This window comes from Balaenoptera musculus, chromosome 1 (genome assembly GCF_009873245.2).
Source record: "Balaenoptera musculus isolate JJ_BM4_2016_0621 chromosome 1, mBalMus1.pri.v3, whole genome shotgun sequence".
Taxonomy (NCBI): domain Eukaryota; kingdom Metazoa; phylum Chordata; class Mammalia; order Artiodactyla; family Balaenopteridae; genus Balaenoptera; species Balaenoptera musculus.
Window position 1 is genome coordinate 39,452,599 of NC_045785.1, and position 13,940 is coordinate 39,466,538.

General features: G+C 50.3%; 1 protein-coding gene across 6 annotated transcripts in view; it reads right to left on the bottom strand.

The window, feature by feature from the left end:
* TRABD2B (TraB domain containing 2B) overlaps positions 1-13,940 on the bottom strand; it is a 221,134-nt gene that overhangs the window by 74,796 nt on the left and 132,398 nt on the right. The gene's annotated exons all lie outside the window — the stretch shown is intronic.

The following is a 13,940-nucleotide window of genomic DNA, read 5'->3' on the forward strand; positions in this document are numbered from 1 at the left end:
TCAGACTTACCATATCATGATCCCGGGTCAGCAGGGAAGAGGACACATCACAGATGAGAAGATGATGCTAGGTTGTAAGGTAAAGTCTCAGGTCCTACCTGGCTGAGCAAGTCAAAAGGTACAGCCTAGAAGAGAGGCTGAAATTTTGGAGATGGAGCAGTGGCATTTGGTTGAGTTCAGATAACCAAGACCCCAGCCAAAGGTCTGGCCAGTCAATGAGCACAGGCAGAAGAGGTTGTCAGGTGACAGAAGATGCTGGGATGGGTGAATGCACCTTCCCTCTTGGCAGTCATAGCAACCCAGGATCTCAGCTCCTCCAGGAACATTTATTTGTAATTCAGTCTACCTCAATCATACCTTTCTGAGGACTCCTATGACCTTCATTATAAGCATGCCTTTTGGCACCGGGTAGACCTTCAGGATATGGCCTTCTGGTTCTCCTACACCCAACTCTCCCCTCATGCTCATGGATCCTTCGTCCAGGCAAACATGCAAGGAGTTGGACATCAGTGAGCCATGTGGTGGAGTAAGGACTTCTCAAAATTCTCCCTTCCACAAAAGCAACAAAAATACTGGAAAAAAAAAATGAACAGAATCAACTTTTACAGAACTCTGGAAATTAGCCAAAGGCTTGCAGCGATCCAATGAGCATTTATTCAAGAAAAACAGCTTAATTTTGGTAAGAATAGCAAATTTTCTGGCCTTTTAACTTTCCCTGTTCCCATCCCCTACACTCCCTTGGTGGTAACCTTGAAAATCAACACCTGCAATCACAATGAAAATTAGCAGCTTGACAGCCACTGGAGGGTACAAAACAGTATCAAGGGAGCTCCTTTATAAGCCTCATATCTAGAGAACTGCCACTCTATGACCTGCCTGGTAATTCCTTTGCAAGGCCCCACTCTCAAGGCTGTCTGTATTTGACCTAACTTGGAGTGCCCCTAGGGACGCTTTTCCCCAGGGATGTTTGCTAAAAACAGAGGCAATTGTTTAACGTCAAAGCACCCTGAGACAATGATAACTGTTGGGACAAACAAGAGCTTATTAGCTGACCATTAAAGCTAACTTGAGCAAAGACTTCAGTTGACCACACATGACAAAAAATACACACATTATATAATTGGCTCAGAAAAGCCACCAGGGAAACAGTAATAACAACAGACAGGAAAAACATACCCTGAGGAGGGGGAGAATCTGATTTCCAGACTTGTCACCTTATATTATTTTAAATGCACAATTTTCAACAAAAAATTATAAGGCACACATAGAAACAAGAAAGTATGGCCCATGAACAGGGAAAAAAGTGATCAATAGAAAGTAACCCTGAGGAAGTGCAGTAGTTGTACTTACTAGACAAAGACTTTAAATTAGCTGTTTTAAATATGTCTAAAGAATTAAAGAAATCATGTCTAAAGAACTAAAGGAAAGTATGGGAATGATGTCTCACCAAATATAAACTATCAATAAAGAGAAATTATTTTTAAAAAAGAAACAAATAGACATTCACACAATGTATAGTTGAAAAGCACAATAAATGAAATGAAAAGTTCACTAGAGGGACTCAACAGTAAATTTGAGCAGGCAGAAAAAAGAATCTGCAACCCTGAAGATATGTCAATTGATATTATTCAGCCTGAGGAACAGAAAGAAAAAAGAATTTAAAATGAACAGAGACCCATGGAACACCATCAAGATACCAACATAGACATAATGGGAGAGTCCCAGAAGGAGAGGGGACAGAGAAAGGGGCAGCAAGAATATCAAAGAAATGATAGTTGACAACTTCCCAAATTTAATGAAAAACATTAATCTATACATCTAAGAATCTCAATGAACTCCAAGCAGTATAAATTCAAAAAGATTCACACTAGACATATCATAACCAAATTGTTTAAAGCCAAAGATAGAGAATCTTGAAAGCAGCAAGAGAGAAATGACTCATCACATATCTGAATAAAATTAATAGCTGACTTCTCATCAGAAATCACAAAGTTGGATGATGTATTCAAAGTCCTAAAAGGCAACAAATGTCAGTGAAGAATTCTATATCCAGCAAAACTATCCTTCAAGAATAAAGGAGAAATTAAGACATTTGCAATAAGATAAACAAAAACAAAGAGAATTTGTTGCCAGCAGACCTGCCCTACAAGAAATACTAAAGGGATTCCTTCAGCCTGAAATGAAAGGACACTAGACAGTAACTTTAATCCATGTGAAGAAATAGAGGAATGGTAGGTAACTTTATAGGTAAATATAAAAGGTAGCATACATTACTTTTTGTAACTTCTTCCTTAGTGTCTGATTTAAAAGGCAACTGCATAAAACAATAATTATAAATCTGTGTTGATGAGCTTTATAATGCCTAAGGATAAAATGTGTAAGATATTAACAGCACAAAGGCGAGGGAAAGAAGCTTTATAGAACAAAGTTTCTTATACTATTGTAATTTAAGTTGATATTAATCTGAACTAGGTTGTTATAAATTAAGATGTTAATTATAATACCCAGGGAAAATATTAAGAAAATAACTCAACATGCAAGTAGTCTTAGACCTGGGTTGTATGATCAGGCCACCTAAGATGGCTGTTCTCTTGCTCTCTGTACAGCCCCTGCTCGACCAGTCCCTGCTTCACCTGCACCCTTACTCACAGGACTGACCTTCCCTGTTAATCACAGAGCCTAATCAGTAAATGCCTATATACTTGCCCTGGCCCCAGCTAGTGACTGTTCTAATTATTAGATCAGGAATATCTCCACTATGATAGTTTATCAAAGGGGCGATGAGGGATGTGCCCCTCTGCTGGTTTCCCTGGTAACCAATGAGCCAATGTGACGTCAATTCCCTCTGTAACTGGTAACCTCCCTCTCCTCCCCCAACCTCCCTCCCCTGGCAGGGAAGACTGCTGCCGTGTCTTGCTTGCTGTCTGCTGCACGGGGTGGGCCATCACTCCAGAACCTTGCTTCAGTCATGTAAGATCCCCCATCTATTAAACCATCGATGTCTCTGTCACTGCCTCCTGGCTCTTTCTTCCGTCTTGAGGCTGGGTGAGTACAGGGCTTGCAGGCCTGTGGGGTACAGTCCAAAATGGGCTCACACCACAGGGCTGTCATTTTATTTATTTATTTTTATTTATTTATTTATTTAAATTTATTTAATTTATTTATTTATGGCTGTGTTGGGTCCTCGTTTCTGTGCGAGGGCTTTCTCTAGTTGTGGCAAGCGGGGGCCACTCCTCATCGCGGTGCGCGGGCCTCTCATTACCGCAGCCTCACTTGATGCGGAGCACAGGCTCCAGAGGCACAGGCTCAGTAGTTGTGGCTCACGGGCCCAGCTGCTCTGCGGCATGTGGGATCTTCCCAGACCAGGGCTTGAACCCGTGTCCCCTGCATTGGCAGGCAGACTCTCAACCACTGCATCACCAGGGAAGCCCGGGCTGTCATTTTATTGCTGGATGACCTTGGGTAAGTTACTTCCCATTTTAGAGTCTTAGTTTCCTCAACGGCTGTAGTTAATCCACAGGTTTATCCATTTCCCCAAGGCAATAGTTGTGCTGTGCATATTGAAGGGAAGAGGCTGATCCCTTCCAGTGGACTGTGGGGGACACACTGGTAGCCAGCTTGTGAACTTGTTCCTCAGCCTTCTTAGTTGTATGACTTTGGACAAGTTATTCAACTTCTCAGAACCTCAGTTTCTTCTTGTGTACAGCGGGGACACAACAGTCTATATGGAATTACATGGGGCCATGCACACTGTCCTTATTCGGCAGAGTGCCTGGCGTATAGTATTATAGGTATCCAATAAATGTTGGCGATTATTCTGAACGGTGAACAACCTAAGGGCAGGGATGCTCTTTCATCACCTCTGGGTCCCTGAAGCCTGGCATAGAGCAACTGCCTGGCAGATGGAGTGTTCATTCAGTGGAACTGTAATTTGCTGTCCCTTTTGTCATCCAGACAGAAGCCGAAGATCCTGTGAAAGTTCACACCATAGGGAAGAGGCCTGGGGCTCACGAGGCCAGGGTTGGAATTAGGAGAGAAAAGTCACTGGTGGGATCCATCTCTGTCCCCTGCTGGGCTCTGGGCGTCCAGGGCCAGGCTCAGCAGGACCTCAACAGGAAATGTGATAACCTCGGCACCAAGAGGGGGCGGATTTGCGTTTTTCCCACATTAAGACATCTTGCTAAGAATGGGTTCCAGGCCCTGAAAGATATCTGGGATTCAAGGGTGACCAGGCCTATTTAAAATTTCTTAAAGGGACCACATCCTCCCTCCTTCACAGCCGTCCTTCCTGACAGCCTCCACTTGCCACCTCCCCTTCTCTGCCCATGTCACTCGGTCTTCCTCCCCAGGTCTCCAAGAGGCTCCTCATGACTGAGGCCAAGCCAAGCGCCTTGGACCCACCTCCAGTCCTACTGTATCACCTGTACTGTCAGGTCTCTGCAAGTCCTGGAGAGGGGCTAATCGGGCTTCTGGGGAACTCTCCCTCCATGGGTCGAGAGTCCCCCTGGAAGCTCTAAGAGTGATGAGTTGAAAAGCATCCCAGAGGGCAACAGTGCTCAAATCTCACAAGGTGGGCAAAGGAGCAGGGAAGCAGGAATCACATTGCTCATTATGAGCCCCTTCCAGGCCCTTCCCATGGTGTCCTCACTTAATACTCAGCGGCCCTACAAGGCTCATCATCCCTTGAGTAATCTGAAGCCCAGAGAGGTTCAATACTGAGCTCAAGTCGCAGAGGGAGGGAGTGGATCCGGGACTGGCATCCACGCCGTCTAAGGGAGAAGGTCACACTCTCAACCAGAACCCACGTAACAGCTCAAGGTAGGATATCCGCTCCGAGCAGGCCAGGGAGGGCACCGGGGCCCTTGCCTTCGCTTAATTTAGGGCTAATTCACAACTTGGGATTGAGTTTCAGGAAAACAATCAGCTTCAAAGAAAGCAGCAGCAGGAGAAGCAGAATGAGAGAGGAGGGGAGGGTGCAATTTGTTTGCAACTGTCCTTGTCCTCCCTTCCCACCCTACCAGGGACACTGGTTTTCCTTTCTAGAAGGCATTCGCCCAGGGACCTGGAGACGTCTTAGCAAGAAAGAATGTAAACTGTCCTGCTTGGATGATGGGACATGTGCGGGGAAGGCTGAGGCCTCTGAGGGAATCATCCAGTATCTCTGAAGGGGGTCAGCAGTCTGCACGCCTAAGGAGTGAGGCCACAGATCATTTCTGGGGTTCCTGCTGGCTCTCTGAGGCTCCGAGTGCCTGCAGCTTACTGGGTGTCCTCCGGCACTTCATTCACTTCGCATCTCCCGTTTGCTGCTCAGTAACACGAGGGTGTTAAAAAATTCTTTCTCGGGTCACTTACAGCTCATAGGGTTAGATATTCGCCCCCAAGTCATCCCCAGGAGAAGACTAAATCCCTTGGTAGCACTTTTAAAGAGACACAGTGTAACACACAAACCAGCAGCACCGGAAGGGACTTGACTACCCACTGGTGCAACCCCACGACCGACAGATGGGAACAGAGGCCCAGAGGGACAAAGGACTAACGGAGGGCCATGCAGCAGACTCAGCACATTGGGACCTTGACTGAATGTGGGGGGAAAGAGACGGAGGAATGAGGGACTCAGTCATAGGGTCAAGACTGAGCCCCAAGTGCTCCCAAAAGGGGAGCAGGGCGGAGAGCAAACCGGGGGCTCCAGCGGGAAGGGCACGCGGCCTGCTGCCCGGGGCAGGTCTCTGGCGGCCCCCGATACCCTTGGAGAGCTTCATGGGGTGGGGGCACTGGCCAGGCCTGGAGGCCACCCGTCAGTCCTGCTTCTCCCTCTATCTTGAGGGGACCACCCCGGGCTTCAGGCCCTGGGAACGGGCTGGGCTCACAGGCCGGTGCGAGATCACGGATGTGAAATGCTCTGGTGACAGGACGTGCCACACAAGGCAGTAGGTGTTACTGAGAGGCCTCAACCCCACCAGAGTCTATTTTGAAAGAAAATCCCACTGCATAAAGTGCAGGGCTCTGACAGGCACAGCAGGGACCAAGTGCAGGGGTGGCAGGGGACACGGGGGACCTCCCTGCTTGGACCATCCTCCACTTCACGTGCCAGGAGCCTGGCCTCTCCTTTAATCCTATCCCCCTACACACACACACACACACACACACACACACACACACACACACACACACTTGCATTCACACACCAGAGCACTGACATACACACATGCACACACTCATGCACTCACTCACACACACATACACGTGTGCACACACACTCACTCATCTAACCAGTTTCCTAGTCGGTCTAAGCTGGCCTCTTAAATGTCTCTGGATGCCAAAGCTGACACCGCCTGCTGCCAGACTTCCTCGCCGGGTCCCTGCAACCCAAGCTCCATCCAACCTGCAGCCAGAGGGAACTTCATGGAATGCAAATCACACCTCTGAGGGGAAGGGAAGAGAAAGAAAGAACTAAGGACATTCAAACTCGACAGCTCGACAGCTCGGGAGCAGGCCCAGCTCCTGCATGAAGCGCTGGGTGACTCGGGGAGGCTGGTAGTTTCCCCCCACTCCACGACTCCGACTGCCTGGAACTCGACTACTTACTGAGCACAGTTGAAGGGCCGTGTGCTTAGCATCTGTAGCACTACTGAACCTCTCCTAGACTCTGCACAGCTGTGGAGCAGAGACCCTGTCTACCTGGTGGAATAAAGGCGAGGATGATGAGCCGACAGGTGGGCAGTGTGGAGTGTGGAGTGTGGTGTCTGGCCCTCCATCCATGGCCAAGCTTGTTTCTGTCACTGCCATCACCCTTCCTGTAAATCTCAGCTGGTGTGGGCTTCCCCACTGCGGACTGTGAGTTCCAGGCAGGGGGTTACCTCCTCAGATTCAGTTCTGGGCCCTGGGTTGCAGCTTGAGCCTGGCCAGAGACCAAGTTTACTGAATGAATGAGCCTTTGTCAGCTCATCAGAGCTCAAAGGGGCAGAAAGTGACCAGAGGGCAGGGTTGGCAAGTCCATTTCACAGATGAGCAAAGTGAGGCTCAGAGATGTTTCAGGATGGGTGTGTGCTTCCCTAGCAGTTTATCCTTATAGAGAGGGGTTGCTTTATCCTTTTACATATGGGTGCTCTCATGCTGGGAATGAGGAGGTTAGGTGAGCCTATTCCAGGGCCGTCCTGTCATTCACCGTGGGCATCCACTGTGCACTGAGCCCTTTCACGGACATTGTCTCAATTAGTCCTCAGCACATCCTCTCCATTTTCAGAAGCACAGACTCAGAGGCTCTGAGCATTTCAGTAATGTGTTCAAGGTCACATCAGCCAGGCTGGAAGTGGTAAGAGCCATGATTCAAATCCAGATCCCCCTGAGACCAACCTTCTTTTCTTTGCTCATACAGACCCTATTGCCCAGCTCCTTGGCCCTCCTGGAAACAAGACAGGGTCTAAAGCTGGCCCCAGACCTGGTCCCCAGCATTCCCCAGAGCACTCATGTTTGAAACAGAATTTGGCAGACCTACTGGGATTAATTAATTACAGGCCTATCTCCAGGGTGGCCCTGTCGGCTATCGCAGCTGCTGCATACCTGTTGATTGCATAATCCATAAATACATTTGACATCTTTAATTGGAATCAGGCCCCCCAGGCCCTGCCCGCAGTTGAGTTACGAGCTCCAAACTCCCTGTTGGCAGCCTTGAGCTTCTGCCTGAATCAGGGCCCAGGGAGGAGGAATCAACTTGGGGCTTGATGACATTTCTCCGGGATTAGGAAGCAGAGAAAAAAATCATTGCTCTAGTGTAAGGAAGGGGATCTTCCTCCAGCTCTGGGGCTTTGGATCACCTCCAATCCCATCTCCCCACATCCAGAAAGCCCTCCTGGGCCTTCTGCACCCTGGGCTGCTGGACCCACGTGATAGTAGAACAACCACATTGAGTTAGACATGTGGGTTTTTGGGACTCTTTTGCTGGAATCCCACAGCGTTCTGCATTGCCCATCTCATCTCCCAAGGCAGGCCCAGCCCCTTCCACATACAGATGCTGCAGCCACAAAGTAAGATGCCCTGTTTGCACGGACACTGCAGGGGTGCCCAGGCTAGTCTGAACCCTGAACTGTCACCTGCCTGGTTTGTAACTTTGCACAAGTGACACAACCCATCATAGCTTTGTGCACTCCTTCATTCCCTCCCTCACTCAGTGTCACTGGATGCCTATCACCTGCCAGGCTGTCTGAGGGGTGTGACATAGGGGTGGAGGGGAGCTGTACTCGCTGGGCAGAGCACTGTCTGGAGGAGTCCACAGCCCAGAGGGCAGAGTGTGGAGAGAGGGACCGGGTGATGCAAGGCTGAGGTGACCACCCCAACTTCGGGAGGGCTGGGCAGAGGGAAGAGCAGTTCCCAGAGCCAGGGACTCGAGCTGAGCTGGCCTTCCCAGACAGATCCTGCAGGGCCCACCCCACCGTCTCCTCTGCCTTGCTATCTTGATAACAAAGCAGTTGTTGTGAAAATTTAAACAAAAAACTTGTAGAAAGTGCCTGGTACAATACAGCTGTATTGACATTGGGCACCAAGATTTTTCCCATGTCTTGTGGAAAATGACAATATTGGGCACACTGGGATAAAAGGTGGGAGCTCTGGTCACCCCAGACCTCGCAGGACCACCCAGAGGGCTCACCTGTTGGGAAGTTCTGCCTCTGGGCATGAGATCACACACCCCCAGTCTGCCTCTAAGAGTTGACCACCCTCCCCAGAGCATTGCCCAACCTCCTGCCTTGCTTTCTCACTCTGCTTGGTCCCCCATGGGGGCTTGGACCTCCCAGAGGGGACCGGTCCTACAGACACTGTCTCTTCCTCTCCCTCAGCACCAGCCACTGAAGAAAGCTTCCAGGTGACATGGTGTGGAAGCCCAAACTCCAGGAAAGAGAAGGCATGTTCCACGATGGGACATGGGCGGCCAGGGCTGGATTTAGCTCCTACCATGGCTGTGTGCTGGCTGTTCGAACCCGGGCAAGTAGTTTACTTCTCTGAGCTTCATTTTCTCCTCTCCAACTCTTACCAAATGGTTAACCAGGTTATTCATTCATAGGAATGTGTCTGCTCCATTCAGAAACTGTTTTAGATCCCGGGGATAAGGCAGTGAACAAAACACTCCCCAACAGTTGAAATTATGTTCTAGTGGAAGAGGCAGGAATTAACAAACAAGTAAATATTTTGGATGGTGGGTGGTGATACCCACTGGGAGAACACAAGGCAGGGGAAGGGAGATTGGGAGGGTGTGTGTGGGGGGCTAGTTGAGTGAGTGTGGTCATGCAAGGCTGCCCCAAGAAGGGGATGTTTAGCAGAGGTCTAAAGGGGGTGCAAGAGCAGCCATGGGGGATATCTGAAGAACATTCTAGACCGAGGGAGTCTCCAGTATGAGAACGGCGCACCACTGGCCCGTCTGAGGCACAGCAAGGAGGCCAGTGTGCCTGAAGTGCAGTGAAAGGGGTGGGGAGGAGAGGTGTTAGGTGCCGTAAGCACGGAAACGTGGGGTGATAAGTAGGACCTCAGGCCATCCTGAGCACCTTGGCTCTTCCTCAGAGCAAGGGGGAGGCCCTGGAGGGCTCTAAGTCAGGGGCGGGGAGACTTGACTTGTATTTTAGAAGCTGGCTGACCGCTGTGTGGAGAACAAGATGCAAGGAGACCAGGGCAGAAGCAGGGAGCCCGGGAGGGGGGCTACCTCACAGTGGGGCTGGGGATGGGGCGGGTTCAGCCCCAGGGAGGTGGAGGGGAGACAGCGAGGGGTGGGTGCTCTGGACCCACCATGGAGGTAGAGCCAATGGGATGTGTTGACCAGCTGGACATGAGATGTGAGGGGAAAGGGGGAGTTGAGGATGGCGCCAGTTGTTTGGGCCAGAGCACCCGCTGGAAGGAAGGGAGGCTCCATTTCCTGAGATGGAGAAGTTGGGAGCAGGTGTGTGTGTGTGGGAAGACTCAGAGTTTGGCGCTGGGTGGCTAATTCGGGGGCGCCTGCCAACAAGCAGATGGAGGCGTCGGGACACAGCTGAACACAAGGCTCCGGGGTGAGGAGGGAAGTCTAGGACGGAGATAGACATTGGGGAGATGACTTCAGAATCGAGTGGAGATGGAGAAGAGGTTTGAGGACGAGCCCCACCCAGAGCCCTCGATGTGCAGAGGTCAGACCGTGAGAAGGAGCCAGGCCACTGGGAAGGAGAGCCAGGCTGGCAGGAGGCGAAGACAGGGGCGGCCTGAAATTCAAGTAGAAACTCTTCAGAAAGAAGAAATTATCAACAGAGTCAAGGCTGCCGACAATTAGACACCCTCACAGGGGAAGACGGATGAGGCGTGTGTGGACCTGAGAAGCAGAGGGACCCAGACTCCGGGTCATTCACCTCCCTCCCAGGACCCACACTCAGAATGGGTCTTTCTGGAAATGGAACGGCAGGGTTGTCGAATCTCTCTAGATGGGCTCCCGGCCCCAGGCCCATAACCGTGGAAGAAAGGCCCAATAGAGGCCGACGTGAGCCCTAACTCCTGGAATGTCTTGGAACCCCACAAGGAAAAGCGGGAGCTCGGAAGCCGGTAATTTTAGCCAAGTGCACAGTGTTTGCTTAGAGTTCGGGTGCAGCAACCGGTTAATTACGCAAGTAAATCATGTCACATCCCTGCAGCCGCCGTGCAATAACACCGTGCTGACCACACTTTTAAGGGTGATAGAAGCCTCTGAGTGCGAGCTAAGAGGTTTTATAGGCCACCCTTGAATGGGCCTCTTTCTCACAGAGCTCACAGGAGTCGTGTGAGTCTATGCCCGCTCAGTCGTGGTGCTGGAAGGTGGCTCTTGGGGGCCACCTTCTTAGACAAGGTCCATATGACTTGGGGCCAGCTTAGGGCTGGCTGGTAGCCCAGCCGGGAGGTGGAGAAGTCCATCTCGTGTGTCCTCTGCTCAGGTCATTGTGATGTGTTCCTCCCACTGCCCAGACACCACTCAACCCTCCAACTCAAATCCGTATCAGGTCAACAAACAGCGAGGCGGCCTGGCCCTGTGCTGAGTGCTTAGAACCCAGGAGCCGAGCGAGGTATGTCCTCACCTCCAAGCCGACGCAAGAGATGGGCAGAAGCTCTGCTCTGAGGGGACAGCAGAATGAAGTCAGTGCTTCACAAGAGGCAAAAGCATAATGCCATGTGAGCACCCAGGAGGGGGCGCTGGATTCTGGAACATCTGTTCCTACAAGGCCTACAAAAATAAGATTCCAACAGACAGGATTCGGGGATAAAGGACTTGCAGGCGGGAAAGCAGCGTGAGCAAAGGCCCAGGGACAAGCTTAGACCCCTTGACTCAGACACTCAGAATCAAAGGCTCTCAGGTTGCTCCATGAGTCACGGACCGACGGGACCCTAGAATGCAGGAATTTCAGCTCCTTGAGGAAGACAGAGGCACACCTGGTCAGATCTCTACCCCCAGGGCAGCAGATCCTTTCACAGTCACCAACAGGTGACACCTTCCAAGATGGGTAGACACATGGGTCAGGGTTCCATCCTGCACAGGCATCCGCTCAGCACCTTTGTCCCCATCCATCAATCTCCAGACACTGACCAGGTGCGTGCTTATGAACAGGTTTATCCCACGGTGTTCTAACATCTCTGCCCTGACCCTTCCTCCCAAATGCAAAGCTCCCCTTCCCACCAGGGCTGGTGTTTCTGCTGCAGGTCAGGGAAAGAGCTGAGTCCATTAGCGTGCTAGTAACTGATAATGGTCTAGGACCTCGGTTAGAAGCTAGGTCTCTGGTCTAACAGTATCTTGATATATTTGACCTTCTCTTCCTTAATATTAGGATAATAGTGGGTAATTATTTTGCTCTAAGTAAGAGTTTGGCACTGGGTTAAGAGCTTTACAGGCATGATTTCTGCTAAACAATCTGTGAGAGGGGCACTATTATTCTCTTCTTTCATATTGAGAGACTGAGGCACAGAGAGGTAAAGGAATTTGCCCATGGTCACCCAGCTAGTAAATGGTGGAATTGGGATATGGACCATGGGAGTCTGACTCCAAAGCTTGCTATTAATGGTAATAATAATAATATTAATAATAATATCCTTTCCCAGGAGTACAGTGGGTGTTTGAAGTCTGTCTTTAGGGGGTTTGGATGTAAAGTGTATAAACATATAAGCATATGGCCCGAGACAGTGTGACTGCTGAGAAATTGTTATTTTTTTGCTAGTGAGAAATATATTTTTATAATCTGAGTAATGTCCTTCTAATGTGTTTACTCCCCATTAAACTGTGGGCCTCTTTGGGGAAATAAACATGCTGTAGTCAACTTGAAATCCCCAGGACAATGCCTAGCACACAGTAGGTGCCTAGTAGATGCTTGCCAAATGAACTGAGCTTCCTCCCAGACTCACACAGTGGGTTTCCTTTCTCTGGAACTGACCTGCACGCCCGGCACGTCAGGGGGTTAAGGGAGCACATCTGTCCTTCTGCATTTGCACCGGGGGTCTGGGTGCATGGCCAGGCATATGAACCTCCCATGTCTGGCTTTATGGCAATACTTTAACAGCTGCTGTGCAAAGACTCCTAAGCCTCTCAATGCAGGAGTTAAAAAAAAAAAGACCCAGTATATAGCTAAGATGTGGTTAATACATTCAGCATGCCTCCCCCTCCAGTTAGTTAGAAAACTTTATTACAGGAAAGTTGAAGTGGCTTTTTTCCCAAGGGAAATGTACCAACTTCTGAGAAGCGGGAAAGACGGATGCCAAGAGCTGCTCCATCATCATTTCGATCCTGCGCTCCTCTGGGTCTGCTGACGCTCACCCAACCACCCGTCCAGTCCGGCTCATCTGTGAAATGGGCTCAGCTCGCACCTGCACCGTGAGATGGAGCAACCTGGTAGAAATGATGTATGCCCATCCAGGAATCAGAAAGCCTGAGTTCTGGTCCTGTTTCTCCAATTTGTTGCACGGCCACAGCAGGGGGTGCAACTGTTCTGGGCTTGGTTTCCTTACCTGTTGAAGGGACTGATAGTTGGCCCTACCTTTGAGGTGCCTGGGAGGTTGTGTAAGATGGTGAGTGAGGTGCATGAAATACGGAGGCTGAGTCTCAGGGATGCCAGCACATCTGGTCACTTCAGGGAACAAAAGACAAAACTCCCTGCAGGGGCTCATTAGGTCCTATAGACTAAGCATCGGGGGAACTCACTGGGCTTTTCACAGTTCAGACCACTGTTGAGCTGGTACAATGACAACGGGTGATCAGAGAGGGCTGTAACACCCACCTAGACTGGGAATGATTCCCATCCTGTAAGACATTCTGGCTTAACATAATGCAGGCTAGGTTAGGTTAACGCACACACGCTCACTCAAAAATGAGGGCTGGGTGCCCTCTGATCCTCAGTTCAACAGCTCCCTCCCGGGCAGTGATCGTCGGGAGATAGGAGCGTCCACATCAAAGGATGGAGACAGGCAGATTTATGGGTGTGCAGGGGCTTCTCCCAGGTGTTTCTGCTCCAAACCCCTCCCCGCTGGACCATCTGGAGAGGAGGTGATGGCCTTGGGACGGGAGACAGAAAAGGGCTTTTCCTAGAGCCAGCCCCTTCTCTGGAGTGTCGCAGGGGACCCTGGCGGTGGTCCTGCACTCAGGGAAGCTGGGCCCACTGCCAAGGGGACATCACCTCAACTGACAAAGCCTGAAATGGGTCCTTCCTGGCCAGGCAAAATGCTTCCCCTTCATGCTGCTCTTTGCAAACGCCTCCCCCATGAAGCCTTCCCTGGTTCCCACAGAAAGGATCAGTCACCTCCGTGTCCTCAAAACACGCAACTCCTTTCATAGAGCTCCTCTTGGAGGGAGGCCCGTGTTTAATTTATCCTAGTGTCTGCAACGCCCGGCGCAGTGCCTGACGTGGGGCAGTTATGCACGAAATAAGTGTGGGAATGCACTCGTTCTTGACGTTATTATGCAGACAGACCTAAGTAGT